This window comes from Barbus barbus (genome assembly GCF_936440315.1).
Source record: "Barbus barbus genome assembly, chromosome: 25".
Lineage (NCBI taxonomy): Eukaryota > Metazoa > Chordata > Actinopteri > Cypriniformes > Cyprinidae > Barbus > Barbus barbus.
In genome coordinates, this window is record NC_136753.1 from 23,407,213 (window position 1) to 23,428,027 (window position 20,815).

A 20,815-nucleotide genomic window follows, 5' to 3' on the forward strand; every position below is an offset into this window, starting at 1 on the left:
AGTGTAATATGACAGAATGAGAAACAAACTTGCTGTAACTACAAGGGTGCACAAAGGCATTTGTAAAAACAGCCCTGAGAAAGGTGGACATATCCAGATTTGAAACCCCCTGCATTAGCCTGTGGTGTGTGTTACACAGAGGCAATTAAGACAGGATACTGATCTAATGAACTTCTAAGTGTGTATGTGTGTTGTGTTAAGCTGTGAAGTGGGCAGTATGTTGAGCCACTGCTAAATGAGTGTTGAGTTTCAGTCGCCCGGTCAGAGGGCTGCAGGCCCAATCTAAATGCATGCGTGTGTGTGTCCGGCCCTGTGGATGGCAGTCAATAAGCAGATGCTTGGAAAAAGGAAAACATCACACAGTACTTGCATTTCCATGCCTGTCGGGGTGGTCTTGAACTATGTGCGAGTCTGCTAGGCTGTTGTTAATTGCACTGCCACAAATAAGCAACTGGCCAAAACATGATTCAATCTGCTCCCAATTCACTAACCAGCATTTGTCTGCCCAGCTGACTGTTGGGCAATGGTATAATTACAATTTGCTTCATCTAGCTGTCAAACCGGTCCCAGAGGATAATTTTAGCACTCAAGGGTTGATCTTTTTTAGCTCAGGAGAGTTATGCTTCAATCAAAATTCAACTTCAAAATTTCAGATGTTCCTCCTAGAATGAAAATAGACACAATTTGTCATCATGCAGTAAGTGTAGAAAGCTAAAACATTAATGTTAATAGAATAGAGCAGATACTTAGTTTTGGGAGGATTTTATGAGAATTTTTGAGTTCATATTGAAATATCTTAATTTTGACAGCAAACTTTGGTATGTTAACAAATCTGGGCAAAGTTTGAGACATTGTTGAGATTTATTTGGAAACTCTAGAACAGTGGTTCTCAAACAGGGGACAGGGCCTCAAATTTAAAAATGGATTCAAACTTAAATGCTTAAAACATAAAAAAAAAAAAGTAAATTTTTCACCCTCAATAAATATTATTTTTAGGGTTGCTCCGATCGGCCAGAGATCGGTATCGGCCGATAATCACATTTTATGACTCGATCGGTACTCACTACACTTCGCCAATCTCATGAACCAACCGCAATTTGATGACATCAACGCGTGAGGACATACATGATGCATGGGGACATAAATGATTTGGCACCGCAGTCATGTCATCGCCGGTGTGGAAATGCTATGACATTTCGAGAAACAATGAAAAATTAGCTATTTATGTGTATGTTTTGCATGATGATATGATGAATTAATGGTTTATTTTTAACAGCAGATTCAGTGACGTTAGAGCTGATCTGCGCATCGCTCCACGCATCTGCGGCACATTACGGCTCCGTGGGAACCGGAGCTGATCGCGGTCACTCAGTCAATGCTTGTATTTATACCAGCCAGCTGCGGCATGTTTCTGAAGCGGCTCTCCATGCTGCTTGGCTAAAAATAGTCTTTTTGAGTTGGCACCGCGTGGAGGATGGAACAAAACCTCGTCGGAGCTGTAAGGGGTAACGGTAACATAATACACTGATCGTGGACTGCTTTTAAATTAACATTTATTTATAAAACTAAATATCTTCTTTGGCCATATTAGCCTACTCAATGGCATTAACACAGGCTTTACTCCTTCTGGACATCTGGAATGTCACCATTTCTGTCACTGCAACTTCCCAATCAGGCGAACACACACACACAAATGAAATCGTCTGCCTGTTGAAAAAATATATTTTTAAAAAAATTGTTAATTTTGCATCATTTATGATTTATTTTATCCACTCTGCGACCCACCCGCAAATAATCAAAATGCATTTTTTTTTATTACCCGACCCGCGGATTATCCGCAGCGCAGCGCCCGTGGATATAACCATGATCGAACTGTTTTGTTCTTTCAGTAATTTAAATGTTTCTATTTATTTTGTCCTCTCTCTAACATTGGACAATGTTAAATTAAACCTATTGAGCTGCATCAAACTACTCCAAATAGTTATTTTAGGAGTTTAAATGTTTTTTTGTTTTTTTTATTAATTTTGTCCTGCTCAGACTTGTATTGGACAACATTTAAGTTACATCAGACTTCTCAATTTTAGGAGATTAAATGTTTATTTTGTCCTCCACAGTTTACTATTGGATAGTGTTTAAATAAACCGTGTGGGTTGCACAAGACTGCTCCATTTTATTTGTATGTAGTTTTGTCTTATATTAAGTATCCTGACATACAAAATGTTATGCATAAACCCCATTTTAAAGGCATATTAAAATGTTCACTGTATATAGAATACTTTTTTTGATTGCTTATATAACATTATTACATATGTCATATAAAGTGTGCCTTGAAGTATCAGAATCAGCATCGGTATCAGCCGATCACCATGACAAGAAATCGGTACTCTCCATCGGCTGCAAAAATCCTGATCAGAGCATCCCTAACTATTTTTATTGGAAAAACTTACAGAATTATAATTCAGATTCTTATAGAAATGACAAGTTTGAAAACAAGTAGAATTGTCATAATTTCAGAATGAAATATGAGAAGAAACATATTGGCCGATTCGGGGTGCCTAAAAACACTGTGTCAAAAAGGTTGAGAACCAATGCTCTAGAAGAGACACTGTACATGTGAGACTTCTGGGGTGTTTATTCAGAGAAAAGCCTGACAATCAGGAGTCAAACGTCCCTTTCCATTTCTGTTGCAAATAAGAAAAAAAACAGATGTTATAGAGATCTCATTTGCGATTTCCTCTTCCTATACGTTGAAATGTGTTTCTAATGAGCATCAAGGTCCAATTTAAAATTTATCTTATCACTTTACAATCAGCTGAACAAGGAACATCAGTGTCAGCAAAGTGAGATGTTAATCACTGATGGTGAGAATAGATGGAGATGTAGTGGACTAGTCCAACTCAAGTGCAGGGGTATGAGTAAAGTGGGTATTTTGTGGGTAAAGTTTATTACCCACAAAAGATGATGAGGAAATGGTTACATCCATTTTATTGTTGCTTCAAATTAACCTTCAACTCAGGAAAAAAAGACGGTTGAGCGACCTCAATGTTTTGTGAGCTATTATTTATGCCTCCCCACATACACACAGATATGCATATAATTTTATTGAGTGAATTTTCAGAGATACAAAGAGTGCAACACCACATAAAATGTCACACTGTAAAAAAGACTACAGTGATCCAAGCCGTATTTACGGTCAACTCTTGTGTTTATTGCCTCTTTTTGATCATTTGTTGTATTCCTCATTTGCAAGTCACTTTGGCTAAAAGTGTCTGCTAAATGAATAAATTTTAAATGCATGTAAGAGTAAAGCTTCTGAACACACAATTTCTGATAAATTATGGTCCAAGTCAAAAGAGGCCACCACCCAGTCACAGTGAAAGTCTACGATATATTTTTTCAGCCATTTTACAATCAGCTGAACAAGGAACATCATTGTCAGCAAAGTGAGATGTTAACCACTGATGGTGAGAATAGATGGAGATGTAGTGGACTAGTCCAACTCAAGTGCAGGGGTATGCTGAGACTGTCCAAAGTTTATTACCCACAAAAGATGATGAGGAAATGGTTACATCCGTTTAATTGTTGCTTCAAATTAACCTTCAACTCAGGAAAAAAAGACGGTTGAGCGACCTCCATGTTTTGTGAGCTATTATTTACGCCTCCCCACATACACAGATATTTTTTCAGCCATTTTACAGTCTGGCATTTTACATCTCTTCAAAAACTGCACTATTTGTGAAGGAATCAGTCTTTTGAGTCAGAATCGGTTTATCTAGTTCTCAGAACATGTCTAAATGACTTGCTCATGAACTCAAAGTTCAGTTCTCGAATTCGACTCAATCAGATTAACACTCACTGCACAAGTTTTTTAGTGAGATATTTTGGCCTGTTTCTCACATAAACCTATTGTCTGAATTCACAAGACTTGAATTCAAGCGTATGAGTCATAAGGACCATGTTTTTGATACTTTCACCTTTCTTTGCAACCTTTTTGAAACTCGAAAGTGGCAGCCCCCATGTGAACTATTTGCATGGAAAAGAACTAGTACAATGAAGAAAAAGTCATACAGGTTTGGAACAACATAAATGACGACAATTTTCATTTTTGCATGAACTATTCCTTTAAATATGATAACTTATGGAGGAACGGTCCTGGAGCACAACCGGTGGGCAAATGCACCATCAGCAGTTGTGCAAGTAAAATAAGGAAGAGAGGAAGAGATAGAGAGAGAAAGAGAGACCCTCAAGTGCTTCTCTTTGGCTGGCACAGAACAACGATTCACACCATTGCCCACTGTATCCTACAAATGAGGCATTACGTACAGCGGCTACCGTTACTGCAGGAAATACGTCCTCTCTGTTCCTCTCAACACTCGTTTCATTCCCATCTTTCTGTTTTCCTCTATTCATCCTCCACTTCACATTGTGTCAGAGCAGGCAGAAGGTCCCCCGCCATGACGGGCTGCAAAATAACAACTGTCACCTTCAGCACAATTCATTAAAGCAATTTAACGTTGCCGCCTTCCAATGTAATTTTTATAATTGAAATTTAATTCTCCTACAATATAATTTTTTTAAGAAGGAGGGGGTTAATTGACATTTGTGGTAATTAATTGCCAGGCGGAGAGATGTTTATGTGGAGAAGTTAAAAACAAAAAGTGACACAGAGAGCGGAATAAAGGGGCAACGTGCTGAGATGGTCTCATCATCCTGCAGATGAAAGGAAAGGATAGGGATGGAGGGATGGAAGGAGTGACTTCACTTCGCAGTAGGGGATTTAATTGCGCGAGGATTCCATTACCTCGGCACAAATGTCACATTTGCTTCTGATCGGGGGCAAAGGCAGAGACTGGCACTGTGCCAGATCTATGGCACAGAAAAGTGTTCTGCCAGTTGCAAATATACAAGCACGCTCACACGAAGCTGCAAAGTGATGACAGTAATGTTGGCAATACATAAGTGTGAAGGGACAGTCACACTAAAAGTAGGTCAAAGGCAAATGGGCAGAAGTACCAACCATTGGGTAAAGAGAACAAACCCAACTCAGAAAAAAAAAAAGATCTAAAGAAAGTTTGGGCTTTCAGGATGAGTTTTCTCGTAGACAAGAAAACGGAGATCGCTTTGCCGCCTAAGAGAAAAACAATTGAAAAAAAAAATATATATATACTGAGACCTTGCTTAAGCTTCCGTCTTCTCTGATATTTCTTACAAGAAAATAATTTATCTAACATGTCTCAAGTACAAAGAAGATCTCAATGTTTCAAATTGTGCTCAAAGTTGCCATACTAAATTCCCACAAGGTTAAAGGCTGTGCAAATGGAGACTAGAAATCTCCTGATTTTTCCTGAGAAAAAAAGACCCTAAATAACTCGCATACCCTCTAGAGTTTCAGCAATAGAGCTCAACAACACCTAAAACTACACTCAAATTTGCCAGATATGAGTTGTTTCACAAATAATAATTTAAGGAGATCAAATGCTGACTTCAATTCAGAACATTTCTTATCAAATTCTTCCAAAACACACTAACTACATGTAAACACTGGCTTCATTTCTATCTAATAATATTTGAATTTTATGAGAAAATTTCAAGTCAGAGTTGATACATCAATGAAATACACATGATAAAACCATCAAATCTTCTGACATAGGAAAGACCATCCTCTGAGCGATTAAAAAAACAGATTGTAGTCAAATACATATACGCAAAATACATACTGTACACCCTTTTTACTACTATGCAAAAAAAAAGTAGCACAGTAGAAAACGTTTGCATGGTTTCAAGGAAAAATTTTGAAGATAACATACCAGAGTCACTTGTTTGGACGGGATTGACGTTCCATTGTTCCAATCAGAAGTCAGAAAAGGGAACGAAGGGGCGGAACCATTGGATACGGTGCAGCCAGCTCAATCTGAAATACAAAATGAGTAAAAAAGACGAGAGAGACACAAGTGCATATTAACATCAGCAAAATCTTCTCTAAAGGTGGGGGAAGTCCCTTAAATTCACTCAACCCACATAAACCTGGACGATGACTCAAATTGGAAAGGAAAAAGGCAAAAACGTGATGAAATCCAACCACAAATGCTTAATTTGGTGACAAATTAATTCCAGAACTGACCTAAATGCATCTTAACACATTTTCAGAATTTCAACAGCAAGCATTTCTGACACATGTGATATTTACACAGAGTATCTGATAATCAACTCAAATCTGCATTGCTGTTCTGATGAATGGTAGTGACTCGAGGGACGACTCATCTAAGGAAAAGCTGCGGCCACACACTACTTGACAGAATTCTCTGGAACATTTTGTCAGATCCCGTAAGTCGGTGACACGTAGCTGTGACCATTCAGCATCGGTGGTGGTGATTTGCATAGTAAAATGCTTATTGCAGAGGTCAGCATTTACTTCAGTATGTTCTCATTAAGAGCGAAAGGGAGGCAAAAAGAGAGAGTGACAGAAAAAGGAGGGGGTAAAAGAATCCGGAGGGTTAAAGAAGATGAGAAGACAGAAACAGAAAGTGACAAAGACGGAGAGGAGTGTCTGTCATTCGTTGACCCGCCACAGGTCTGCATGGTGGAGTTTTAATAGTGCGATGGTAAATTGCTCAGCTATTGTTGCCATGCTATTCAACAGAAGGCTGGCCGATAGACTGAATATTTACAATGTATTTGAAAGTATTTTAATGCCAATATAAAATTAACCAACATCATGAATATTGCAAAGATTTTAATTTGGTTTTTATTTGCATATTAACTTTTCAAACGACCATGGCATACCGGCTATTTGTGTCACGACGAGAGATATCTTAATAGTGCTTATAGCAAGTGCCAGTCGAATTCATTTCTGCAAATTAATATTTCTGTTCATTTTAATAAATCAGTTAATTTATTAATTTGGAATCATTCAAAAATGTTTCATATGCTTATAAAATGCTTAGTAAAATACATGCGGTTAATGATGCCATTTAAAAATTTTATTAATATTACGGTTTGTTTATTATTTATTGCTGTTTTGGTCTGCATTTTATATTAGTGCATAAATAAAACTTATAACAACAAAACTATTTAAAATTATATTAAATTAAAAATGTTTATAAATAATAATATATAAAATGTTAGTTATCTTGATAATTTGTATATAAATCATTTTAAAATATTTCCCTCTGCCCATTCACTGAAAAACAGCTCACCTTGATTAGGTCTATCCACATATTCTGTATTTTATTCCAAACTTTAAACATCTTGAAGCTTTTTAAGAACTACTACATAAATATCAATATATATTGAATATCGAATCAATATATATTGAGTTTCAAAAATATTTAGCTATATCTCTCACATCAGAACAAAATGGTGCAATTTCAATATTCCAAAACTCTCAAGTACACACAAACTCAGGCCTGTTTTCTCCTAGAGGCCAAATATTCACAGTATGTCCCCAACAGACCCAATAAAATCAACCCTTGCATTACAGCTCATCTCCATGTAATTCCTCTGCATGGAATTCTGCTAGGGCTAACCCCTTTAGCTGGCCGCATTCCTCTGTTCCATGTCAGGCGCTGAGCAGCTTCAGATAAGAGCCGCTCTGATTAGCCGCCCGCGTTCTTGTCATTGCTGCAGAAAATACACAATCCCAAAACACCCCTCTGCCCCCTCACTGGTATTTATGACTCTCACATCTCTGAACTCCAAATATAGGGAGTTCAAAAAGGGCCAAGATGAAATAGCTACAGGTAAAAAGAGACAGAGAGAAAGAGAGAGAGAGAGTGAGAGAATTACTGGAGTATTTGAAGAGCAGCTAGGGCACATGAAAGTGACAGAGAGGTGGAAACTACTCCAGGATAGAGATGGAAGATCTGATCTTCTTTGAAAAAGAGAAAGTGACAAAAAAAAAAAAAAAAGAAGAAACAGCCACATTTACATTAACCTATAAAATGTCATCTTTACCAACAGGAAGGAGAATAAAACAAAAACAAATGTGATCTTGTGGCAGGAAGATGGTGTAAAACACAACTAAAGACATCCATCTGAATGCGTATGGCTGTCAAAAAAATTGTTTTTAAAAACCTAGATAAATTAGTCTCACTCGATAATTGATCTAAATTTTTGAATGACTATTTGTATAGTTCTAAAATCTTATTACATGTATTTTTTTTCCTTCCTAGAAACAATCGAGACAAATATGGCACTTAATTGATACATTTCAAGCTAGTATCCAGTTTGTCTCAGCTGTTTCTTTCATCTCATGTCGAGTTCACACTGCACGACTATCTGTGGTAGATTTCAGCTGCTGTTGTGTTCACATTGCACGATGGATCAGCGACAAGAGGTTACACACTGCATGACTTTACAATAGAAAGAGTCACTGACAACTCTGTCTGGTCCGCAAACTGCGTTTCACAACCAAATGCAAACGAGAAGTGATAAGGTAATAACGCAAGATCACGCTGATATTGCGGTCTATAACTCCTCCCCAAACTTCCCACTGCCCTGTATCTTGCCCTCTCATTGGCTGTAAGTCATTGCCGATGTATTTTTCAGTCAGAACTCATTTCACACAGCAGGGTTTTGAATCGGTCGAGATATTTTGCATGCCAAAAAATCATAATTAAGCATAATAGTGAATTCACAAACGCTATGATTTAATTCAATAATTATACGCGATGCAGTTCTAACACAGTATATGTGCTTTAATTACTTGCATGCATGTAGGTTAAGCACGTGCGTCTCACAGCGTTCACAGTAGCTCCACAGAAACGGTTATCATTTACATGTGGAGCATCTCAAACTCATCTCTGCACGTTGTTGTGAGTTTGGGTTTATTATAACGTTCATCTGGGAACGCAACGTGCACCATTTCATCAGATTTGTAAGGTAAATCATTTATAAATCTACACAAACAGGAGAATACATCGCAATTTCAAAATAAAAGCTCAAACCCTCACTCGGAGTTTACACATTTTAATGTCCACATATTAATTTAATTACAGTGGCTATAGCATTTCTGTCCTAAAGAAATGGCCAAATATTAAAGATTAAGTGTACGTTTGAATTAAATGGTGCTTTGTCAATATTAAACAAGGATTAGATCGCACAGTAATGTGTAAAAATAATCATCAGCCAGTTGGCACCCCTGCAGGCCTTTGTTGTAATGCGTAATCTACATTAGCTCTATTGTTTGTAATACATTATGTATTAGAACAGTTTTGTTCAATAAAACCATATGATTTCTTGATTTTGATAATTAAGAAATTATCAAATATTTATTATCTAATTATTATTGCATCATTGCTATTATATATGTATTTTAAGTCATTTTAAAAGCTATTGTTCACTTACATCTATTTTTATTACCACAAAAAAAAATCATCATAATTATAGGGCCCTATGAAATCAGTTTTATTTCCAAATTCAGTTTTTTTCCATTTTCATTTTTCTATACTCTGTTTTAATGGTTAAATTAAATTGTATTAATCAAAAAGCCTAATTAATTGAGTTTTACAGTTTTATTTGTATCAAATTCAGTTTTCCATTATTTTCTGGATTCCATTTTAATGGTTCCATTAAAGTTTAATAAATCAAAAGCATCTCCAATTAATTGATTTTATATTTAAAAAAAGTATATATATTTTGTTTTTCTTCAGAAATACTGCACACTTACATTTTTCACCTAAATAAATTCTAGTAAATAATATTTCTGGTAAATACTCCTTTAAAAAGTGTTTTTGATTATAATTTTATTAGTAGTAGACTAGAACAGGTGGATATGTTGTAATTCTTACACTATAATACTGAACTTTGATTTCAGTGATTTGGACTGAGAGATGGACACTTGCTTCTTGCACTATGTTGCACTTTTGCTTCAAAAAAGGATTTTATAGACATTTGGTTTAATAAAATATTCTTAAGTAAAATTGTTGATTTTTTTGTGGGAAATTAATCGTTTAGATTAATCGAGTAATCGATAAATTAGTCGATAGATTAATCAAAATAAAAATAGTCGTTAGTGGCAGCCCTAGCGTGATTGTCACTCGCGTGAATGAGCATCAGTTTGCCTCCAATTTCAGGCATTTGTTGGCAATTTTGCAAAACCTGTCAGCGAGTGAAAATCAGTGATCTTGTGGCAGGAAGATGGTGTAAAACACAACTAAAGACATCCATCTGAATGCGTATGGCTGTCAAGAAGAAACATTTTAAAAACCTAGATAAATTAGTCTCACTCGATAATTGACTATCTACATTTTTGAATGACTATTTGTATAGTTCTAAAATCTTATTGTATGTATTTCTTCTAATACATTTTCAAAGTTATTACAAATCTGGATTTTGGTTTGTCGTTATAGGGTATGCAGTGCAGGAAAAGAAAAAAATTAAAGCATTAAAGCACAAAGCTGCAACATAAAATGTGAAAAAATTAAGGGGTCATACTGTATACAGACATTAAGCAAAAAAGCAACTGTAAAATTTCAAAGGAATTTTAAAAGAAACACAGACAAATGTTGACAGCTATATTTTCAGTGTATGAATGAGCAACCTCAAAGCAATAATGTCTTCCTCGGGGCACGCAAGAACTCACACAGGTTTGACTCAGCTACTTCATTTTGGTGGCGTACCAGCTGCTCAATACAACACCCCTCGGCATCATCAACATGTGGTTTTAATCCACACATTTCACACAAATTGTCGTCCCTGTCAGTCTCAGACAGAAACCAGTTACCAGCCACTTTAGAGTAGTTTGATAATTGCCACTTATTTGTGTATCAAGTTTCCCACAACCGTGAAAAGACTAGTGAAAAATCACACTGTGTGATAAAAACGCACTACACTCACAGTATTGTTTCTGCTTTATATCAAAGATGTGTCTACCTATCCATCACAATGAAACAATATAATATAATAGCATCACAATATAAAAAATTTAAAAAATCAGAGCAATTTAAACCTGCAACCTAATATTTCACACGACACGATTACAAAACAAACTTCTCCAATCTAATTCAGATCATTCAGCAACATGCCAAATAAATGATTGTTTTCACATATTTCAAAACAATCCTCCTCAGCTGCCATTGGTCAGTCAAACAAATAGCCCCAACCCAAACTCACACAATTGGTTGACGCTGTCGCAATGCTAAGCTAATTAGGAATCTGCATAGTCACGGAAACTTTAAACTTCTAGGAAATTAACCAAGAAATTGCTTATTTCTCTGCAGTTCTCTGCATAAACCTGCAAAAGAGGAATTATTTTATCTTAGAACGCCATCTGAGTCTCAGCACCATTGCGCATGTGACATTGCTTTTACACAACAGTGCAGTAAACAAAAAGAGAACAGTTTGTGACTTACATTTGAGGTACATTGCTGCCTGCCATGTTACTTCTGTTCTGCTAACAAATAAGTTCCAAATAAAGCCACAGCAAAGTAATTTTGTGCATCTCTCGTTTGAATTAGCAATTCAAAGACTCGCTTAAAAAGACCTACCAGCGTCAACTGAGTCCTCTCCTGTGGTCTCATGGGATAGCAAATTGTCTATTGTATGCACACTTACGAATTTCAAGCATTAAGTCATCCTAGTTGGATGAGCCTACTCTTTTGTAAGTACAACAAATTCAGACATACTTTAGTTGTCACGATTTTCATGTGAGCTACCATGACTTGCTGTTTTAAAATTTAAACATTTAAAATCTAATAATAATCTAAAATAAAATATCTAAAAATAACGGCATAAACTGTGCTTCTTATACGTCTAGATAAACTATAGATAACTATAGATGTACTATAGATAACGGACAATTTTTAAATGATCAAATATTGGACAATCCCCTCACATTATAAAGCCATGGTCCTGTATGGTGAACAATATTTTGTGATAAAAAGACATAAGAACCTCGAGTGTTGAAAAGAACCACACAAGAATATTTATTAGTGGTGCCGGTGGTTTTTCAAAACCCCTAACCCTTAAATATTAAACATCAGTGTGTAAACATTAGCCACACCTTAGCAACCACACAGCAATGCTCTTGCATCCAACCACAAAAACTAGCAAATGTCACGGCAAGTTTTGCACAAACAAGTGCCAGTCACACTAAAAATGAAATAAGTCTTCTGCTCATAGTAAATACTCTTTATACGGTGTTTTAATTGCTTTGCTGCATATCATTATAGTTTTTTTACTGTGCTGTTTGTATGCGTTTCAGCTGCTATTGCACTCCACAGCATTGAACTCATTTACCACCACCATGATTGTGCAGCAATAAAGAAGTGTGAATCCTGAAGCTGGACCTCATCCTCAAGACAATGACCTACCAAAGAAGGGACAATTTAAGGGAGTGGTCTGCCTGCGGCGGTCTCCCTTTTGACCCGGCAGCACGGAAAGAGCCGGAGGAGATCAGGATGATTTAGAGCTCTTCTCTTAGACGTGCTGACAAGGTTACAGGGTCAACACAGACATTAACAGGTCAGTGTGTGGCCCACTTGGGGACAATTACTCCTGGCCGCGGCTAAGTGGACACTTGATTGAACACGACAGTGCTGGGAATGCGCCATCCCTATAGATAACAATTCTAAGGACCATTTAGGATAAAAAGCCCTTGTGATACGCGCCTTTATGGCCCAAATTCATCTTTCTTTGCGCTTTTAAAAAAAGAATGTTGGCAGTGTGATCGAGGGGTTATTCTCTGGGCACGAGGAAGAGAAACATTAGAGAGAGTTTGCATCTTTTGATGCTTTCAAAGAGATCACACAAGAGCAAATAATACAAGGTGAGGGGGTTGCTGGAGGAATCCGTGAGATGGTTTATCTCAGTTTAGAAGATTGTTTCCTTATCACGCTGAGCCTGTTAATATGTATTTTGATTGTTTTGTTTGGGTTTATAGTCGATTACAAGCTGCGATATAATTAAATTCCAAAGGAGAATCCGCAGCATTTACATTTTGATGATTGAGGTTATAAGCACATCCAATTATTACTGTTATTTGTAAGGTGCTAAACAATCATTTTTACTGCCTATTTAAAAAAAAAAACATATCTGGCTTGACATTTGCACACTGGCATCTTCCAGTACAGAGGAGCGACAGACAGATTCAAACCTCCCTCGACTTTTACCGCACGTTTAGAAAAGTCACGTCTTCTCAAACTGGACCCCTTTTTAGACAAATTCAGACTCAGCATTATTATTCTACTATTTCTCTTTTTCTAATCGATTTTTAATATAACACCAATGACTAGAAGGCATTTTAACAAACAAAAATATCACCATCCACATGCTAACTTTCTTTTTCGAGAAAGCATGCTTTTGATAAAGTATTAAAAACAAGATAGAATTAAGAATTGAAAAGTTGTCTCTCTTTCACTTCATGAGATGGAATTTGAATGAAATGAAACCGTTTCAAACGGAAAAGGAATTTACTTAATTAAAATAGAAAGAAAATCAACTGATGCTATGCAATTCTACAAAATGAAGCATTCTTCCATCATTGTCCAACTATTAAATATGTTAAAATATATAAATACAAATTAATCTATCTTTCTGAAAATTTAAATTGCAATTCTGCATTGTTTGCAGTTCAAATTCGTTTAAAATTAATCATTAAAATCAGAAAGGCATTCTCAATTCAGTTTTGAATTCTACATAATACTGGCATCTATGGGATCTAAAACCAACCAAAAACGTTCTGTTTGTTATACTATAACATTACAAAATGTAACAGATTGCCAAAAAAACAACTGTGACTTGCAGCTTCTTATGGGGTGAGCATATGTTTAGTAAAAAGAATGCAAAATGAAAACAAGGTCTTTGGGTTGTTGTAAGCTGAGCTTGAATTGTGAAGGTTTCGGGGCTATGGATTGTTGGATTGTTTACTTAAGTCTTGGCAGCAGAAAATCATCTCCACATTGTCCTGCTCCTGCTGTCGGCCCTGGGCAGCATCGATTGCAGCTGTAGCACGTTATGGAGATGCAGAGGACACAGTTCACTTAAGCCAAGGTGCACGCTTGTAAGAGTTTTGACACAATTTTGCTGTTGAAACAAATTTCAAGAATATAAGAGATTGCTTATGAAGTCATAGAGCAAAAGTTCTGATATTATCTAACACTTTTTTGACATTGCCAATAATATTCCTGTACTGTTTCAACTTTGTCAATAATGTCAAAACGTTATGTAGAATGGCCAGTCAAAACTGTCAACTGTGACCAAAGTCTGCAAAGACGTATATTGAAAAGCCATGGCCATTACGAACGATTTCACTCAGTTCATTTCGTTCCATCTCACAGCCATAACGCGGCCCACCTACATGCCATGAAGTGTGGCAGAAAATAAAAGAGGCTGGGTTGAAAGGTGAAAGTGAGAAAAGGATGGACACAAAGCAAAAAGAGAGCGAAAGAAAAGGAAAGAGAGAGGAATAAATAGCTATCAAAAGGAGATGCAGAGAGTTTGAGGGAAAGAGATAGAAAACACCACACCTGTCTTCCACAACTCCTAAAACTAGAACGGTTTTCAAAAAGACCATAGAGTGAGAGAGAGGGGTGAAAAAACACTTATCCTAGTACCCACTGGACTATACCATTACCACGAGAGCCCAACTACAGACATTTCCCTTTACCACGACGCATGCAGAGGCATTTGGAAGTGATGTACTCGCAAAAGGAAGTGAGCGGAGGAAGCGAGCATCTCCTCTTTTTACCTCTCTCCCCTCCGCCCTCATTAACTGGGCTCCTTTCCAATTCATTTAGGAAGCCCCGAGAGCCTGCCTTCCCCTGGAATTTACCGAAATGACACAACATTAGCAGATTTGCATATGCAAAACGGGTCAAGCAACAGGCACTCGCTGCTCAATTGACCTATTGCTTGTTGTGGCAAGCAGAGTTATTCCTGCGGAACAATTCTGTAACCAAGTGGGCGTCGTGCGAGTGCCATCTGGGTAACACTTATTTAAGGCTGGCAGAAGTCCCGTGGCAGCCCGCCTGGCGAGGAGGAGGAAAGGGGGAATAAATTGCATCATTTACTTGACATCCATTTGCCGTCGTGCCCGTTTAAAACCCATGACTAAATAATTTGCTTATTCGACTGCCAGTTACCACTGTCATCCAAATTGTGCGGTGCACGCGACACACGGCAAGACTGTCAAACGCACTGATAAAGGACAAGCCTGTGATGTTTAACCATGCGAAAACGCATCTCTGTAAGCATATTTACAACCGGCAATCTATTTTAACTAAAGACTCCTTCCAGAATGGTCCTATGTTACAATTATAACAACTAACTCATTTTTATCCAAGCAAGCGGTTCAGAAATTGAAGAGTACACAAGATTGGGATTGTAGAAAACAACAGGGATTGGAGTACCAAACTTAAGGATGCAAAAGATAGGAGACGCAGAATAAACCATGAACAGAATGGAACAGTAATTCTTAAGCTTTATCACTTAGATCTTGTCTCTTTAGATGCTTCAATTCACTTGGTTGCATTTGGATTTGAATGTTGAAATTCTACTCCATTTTTGCTGCTTCCTCCACATTTAACTTTTAAAACAATGTTGATTGTTTTGAATGTTTTGAATGCAAAACTGTGGTGACTAAACCAAAATGGGTTTATAATAGCTAATATGATTAACTAAAGAGTGTCGTGACTTACTGCTCCTATAATAACAATACAGGCCTTTTATGTTATAGAGAATTATCAAAGATTATCGTCCAATGCTGATGAGTTCAAAATATGGGCTGACATTTCAGTGGCTACCAAAAAAAAACAAGTAGGCAAAAAGGTCATGTAAGCATTAATTAGTATTATGAATTAGCATTGTGATTCCTTTTAAATGAAAAAAAGCTGGTGCAGAAGGAAAAGGTATGAAGTTCCTTACTGTATCAGGAGGTAAACTGACAGGTGATCGTAGGCTGTACGCATAAATCCCTTTAGTCTTGTTGAAGTGCCTGAAATCACAAATATACAAATGTCAACAGTCAGTGTGGCAGGTCTTATGGATATGAATTTTTTGTGACTTTACTATAAATTAAGGAACAAAGAAATAGCTTTCATGACATTTTATTTTGAATATGCATCTATGTTTCATGAATCAAAGTTTAATTTGCTGTAACCATTACACTACATCATAGGGGGGAAAAAAGTGTATTATACCAATAAACTGCAAGCGATAAACCCTCCTGAAAGTATCCATTCAATCGCTGTAAACAATTGCTTATCAAGTACACAGAAATGCACTCAAAATTCCCATCTCGCCGCTCTATAATATTAAATCAAAAGATTGATTCTCTCATTTTCAAACTTTGGAGTTCACTCGGCAACGGCCAGTTGATCAATCCGCGCCTCAGAAGATCGTACATTATGCTCATTCATAACATCAAAATGCTTTTAGAGAAATATCCAGTAATCCCCAAGTACATTTCTCAGGCCTCTTTCTCAACACTCACAAAGCTTTGCTATGCACTAGGAAAAACAAAGAACCAACAAATGGAGCTTTATTGTTAGAGTTTATTTATTTTTTTTTTTTTTGAGAGCTTGGATATCACCACCTGTTTGACTAAGTACGCGTAAAGACAGCGCTTGGATTTTTGTCAGTAACTTTCTGGACCTAAAATAATGTTGTCATGGCGTTTCAGTCAACATTTCAATTTGCTTGGGTAAACTGGCGCAAAAAGAGCAAAACCACCTGTACGGCAACTCCTGGATATAACAGCGCGTCAGAAGCACAAAGCACGTTTTCCAGCCTTGAGAGCGCGTCAACCTCAGACTGGGCTGCGTCCAAGAGCTGTGAGGAGCATCTTTTAAACAGCTTCTTGAAGTGAGGTGACAATGACTCAAACCGATTCACTTTCAGTTGCTTTCTCAAAGAGGCAAGCAAAAAAAGGCTGTACGTGTGAGCTTTCATGTGAATGAGGCAGGTTTGCTACCAAGTTGAGCGTTTAAGATAATTACCGTGCTTTTATAATGATCCATCCGATAAGGCCTTACATATATCAAATAAACAAGCAACAACACGTCAATTAAGACCACCCGAATTGCTTCGAAGTTCAAACCAGCGAATAGGCCACATTTTGGTATAAACACACATACAGATGTAAACAGAAGATCAAAGAAAAGTTCCATCGTTTTTTTCGCCTTTGAATTCATTTGAACATTCAATTGGAAAAAAAGAAACCTTCTCGCAAAACTAATTAACATGCATGCTATGATAAGGTAATTAGTACTCGAGCTGGTTTCCTGATTAAACATACTCTAATTGAGAGCATGCTGCTATTGAGAGGGAGGAAAAACTCTATTCCCTTGGAGGGCACTTAAATGATGTCCCTTTCACAAACACGTAAGCAGAGACAAAACGACTCAAAGACTGGGACAAAATGCACATTAATTACCAGTCAACAATATTGGCAACTACTCTATCCTTTCTTGTGCATGTTTCTCCACTATATTCAATGTTTCTTAAAGAATATTTTCAACACAGTGTTCAGAACTTGTTACTCTGAATGTAAGTGTTGAAGAATAAATAAATAAATACTATAGTAATAAGTAAAACTGTATTTACACTGGGAATCAAAAGTTTGGAATAATCCATTTTTTTATGTTTTTGAAAAAAAGTTTCTTATGCTCACCAATGCTGCATTTATTTAGTCAAATATACTATAGGAACAGTAATACGTTAGAAATTAAAATAACTGTTTTCCATTTAAAGATATTTTAAAATGTATTCTTTTCATGGAAAAGCAGAATTTTCAGCAGCAACAGTTTCAGGAAACATTTTAACATGCTGATTTGCTGCTCAAGAAACCTTTATATGCGTGTATAAAAAATAAAAATCTAAATTTATATTTTGCAACATATATAATTAAACATAACATATATAATTAGCAACACTGCTTTAATTTCAGAAGCGCAAGACTGAGTACCAAAGAGGTAACAATGACTAAATTCTGAACTGACTCTGTGAAAAACACTGGTGTGAAGGTCTCCATAGCCATCTGAGTTCATGATTTAAATGCCAAGGTGATGTTACCAAGCTGAAGTAGTAATCAAAATTTTCAAACTGACAGTCTTATCAGATAAACTAGTATAAAATGTTTAAAACATAAGAGTGAGACTATGAACCGATATTTAATGAAGTCACATAAGATGCAATTTCCAGATATAAATGCTATACATAAATAAACTGCATAAATAAATACATTAATAAATACATAAATTAATTAATTGATTGATTGATTGATTGATTGAGGTCAAAATTTGAGTTGCTGGGTCAACTTGTCCAGCAAATAAACCAGAAAATAAGCGTTTCTATTGAGCCCTGCCTCTTGCATATTACAGTACATGAGAAATCACACAAGAAAAGAAAACTACTATATGGAGTTCTTGCATGCTTTTCCGGCTGTTTCTTTTGAACTGAATTACCAATGCCAATTTTTACAAAAAAAAAAAAAAGGCTGAGAAGAATCTTTGCACATTATGCATGACATGAAGGTCTACATTTAGTCATTTAGTCATTTGGCAGACGCTTTTATCCAAAATGCAGTGCAAAGACAAATGCAGTGTTTAGAATTCCTGGAAAGTACAGCCTCCTATTGCTTAAGGATTTGCTGTAAAATTCAGAAATCCAGGCATTGGCTGCTGCTCTTCAGCTCTTCGGGGCTAGATCAGTGAGAAACTGATCCAATGAGCTGATCCTAGCTCAGCTGTCAACTTCACAGCTGGCATAAAGGGACTTGTGAGTATCACACCATTTCAACATTTAATCCAGCCTCTAATCCAATCCATTTGGATTTACAATCCAATAAAAAAAATGACATCCAGGATGACTGGCGTTAAATCAACAATTTCAATGATAACAAATCAGTGAGCTCTTACTGTACAGAAAGTCTTGATCACTAAAACATTTCGGCATAGATTCAAACTCTTTTCATCTAAAAGTAAATGCATTTTTAATAAATTAGCAGACAGTGGAGGAAAGCCAGCAGTCAAATCTCCAGGATTAAAAGAAAAACCTTTATTTTGTTTAAAACACAACCCAATTGGAATCTAAACAAAAGGTGGTAACTTTGAATACAAGTTAACATTTTTGGACACTACAATCCAATACTTCCATTAGTGTTTTTAATAGTTTTAAAGATTTCACTTTTATTCTAAAATGTGATGTGATGAATGAATGAATGAATGAATGAATAAATAAATAAATGCATCCAAACTTGCGACTGGAAGTGTATAAATAAATAAATCATAAATATGCGCCCAAACCTTTGACTGGTAGTGTATATATAAATAATTGATTAAATAATTGATTAACAAATATATGTTTCTGAACTTTTGACTAGTAGTGTATAAATAAATAAATAAATAAAAATAAATAAATAAAAATAAATAGATGTGTCCAAACTTTTGACTTGTGTAATATAATTATATAATATAATAATAATTATTCACACATCCCTTGTCAATTTAATTTCAGTTCACATCCTTCTACACATTTGTAGCAAAAAAGGAGAAAAAACCCCAACAACATTCTGTCTAAGTTAACTGGGTGAGAGATATTTAAAAAAAGAAAAAGTGACAACTTCCAGTCAACTTATATAATTTTCAACTGCCTTCAAGTACGCAAATGATAAATTGCTTGGGTTGGTGTGACAAACAACAAGCTATAATTAACTCTAAACAACGTACTGCCTCACACTGACAGCGTCCAGTGTTGCCATAGAAACAAGAAGCTGGCTACATCCTCAACCTAAGCCATTCAGCGTCTGGCCAGTGGCCTGCCTTTCCAGCCAGGAAACCCATCATGAAAGCCACTCGGTAAAGAGGGACAACAGCTGCCCGAACACACAGCAAGACAGGGGACGCAGCAACCTCTCTCCCACGTTATGTTCCAGACATCACAACTTCATGCATTATTCTGCAGGCTGTCTATAACCTCTACAATTCTCAGATTACAGTTCATTTAAGTACACTTTACCTCAGCGAATTAACATGTTAATAACCTTTCTGTGCCATAGCCACCGCACACATCTGAGTCATCAAGCGCTTTTGCGCGACTGCGAGTAAATCTGAAAATACCACTTCTAGAATGCAAAATTTGCATGCTTTTCCTGTAATATCCTGACAAAGAAATATTTTGCACAAATCTATTTTTGGAAACTCTATATGAAAAAATACAGAATTGAGATGCAAGGGTTGATTTTTCACAACAGGTAGTTGGTGAGCACAGTAGTGAAGTACGTGAGAAATAATAACCCTGGCTCTCACTGAGGCCAAGGCCGAAAAGTTGCAAAAAAAATTTCAGCCAGTGCTTTTAATCCTGGGTCAGTCTGCATTTGCAGAGGTCCATTTCTGCATAAGTGAGCACACAAACTCCAGTGCCTGTTCAAACAGTGTCTTTCTCTCCCTCCCTCCTTCTCTTTGTCTCATCCTCTCAGGCAGCTACAACGGCCCAGCAGCAGCACTGTTTGATCTCCAGTGTTTTCCTTAATCTGGGTTGTCAAGGTTCGCTTGTTGGAGGCTGTTTACTTTACTTCTCCTACAAAAAAAGCATTCTTTTTTTTTTTTTTGTCTTCTTTCCTAAGACAATGACTAATCCAAAGAACTGAGCCGTACCAACGCTGGGTGTTAAAGCCGCTGCTGCTTCCTATTTTAAAGTGTGATTTTAAAAGACATTTAACAGTTAAATTTAAGTGAATCAATAAGAAAAAAAATGGTAATGATAAATATTACAATTAATGATTAGTAATTTCAGCTTGTACCCTTTTTATTATATCCATAGTATACATTCACACACAAATGCAAAAAGCAACATTTCTTGTACCTTGCCATTTTCAAAA

The 20,815-nt window shown here is 36.5% G+C and overlaps 1 protein-coding gene across 3 annotated transcripts in view; it reads right to left on the minus strand.

The window, feature by feature from the left end:
* The window catches only part of LOC306845105 (forkhead box protein P1-B), a 179,730-nt gene that overhangs the window by 157,353 nt on the left and 1,562 nt on the right, over nt 1–20,815 (minus strand). For all 3 annotated transcript variants that reach the window (XM_079377683.1, XM_079377684.1, XM_079377685.1), the window contains exons 2-3: nt 15,862–15,931; nt 5,808–5,911 (exon numbers count right to left, since the gene is read on the minus strand). The gene's annotated coding sequence lies outside the window, so the exon portion shown is untranslated. The remainder of the gene's footprint in view (nt 1–5,807; nt 5,912–15,861; nt 15,932–20,815) is intronic.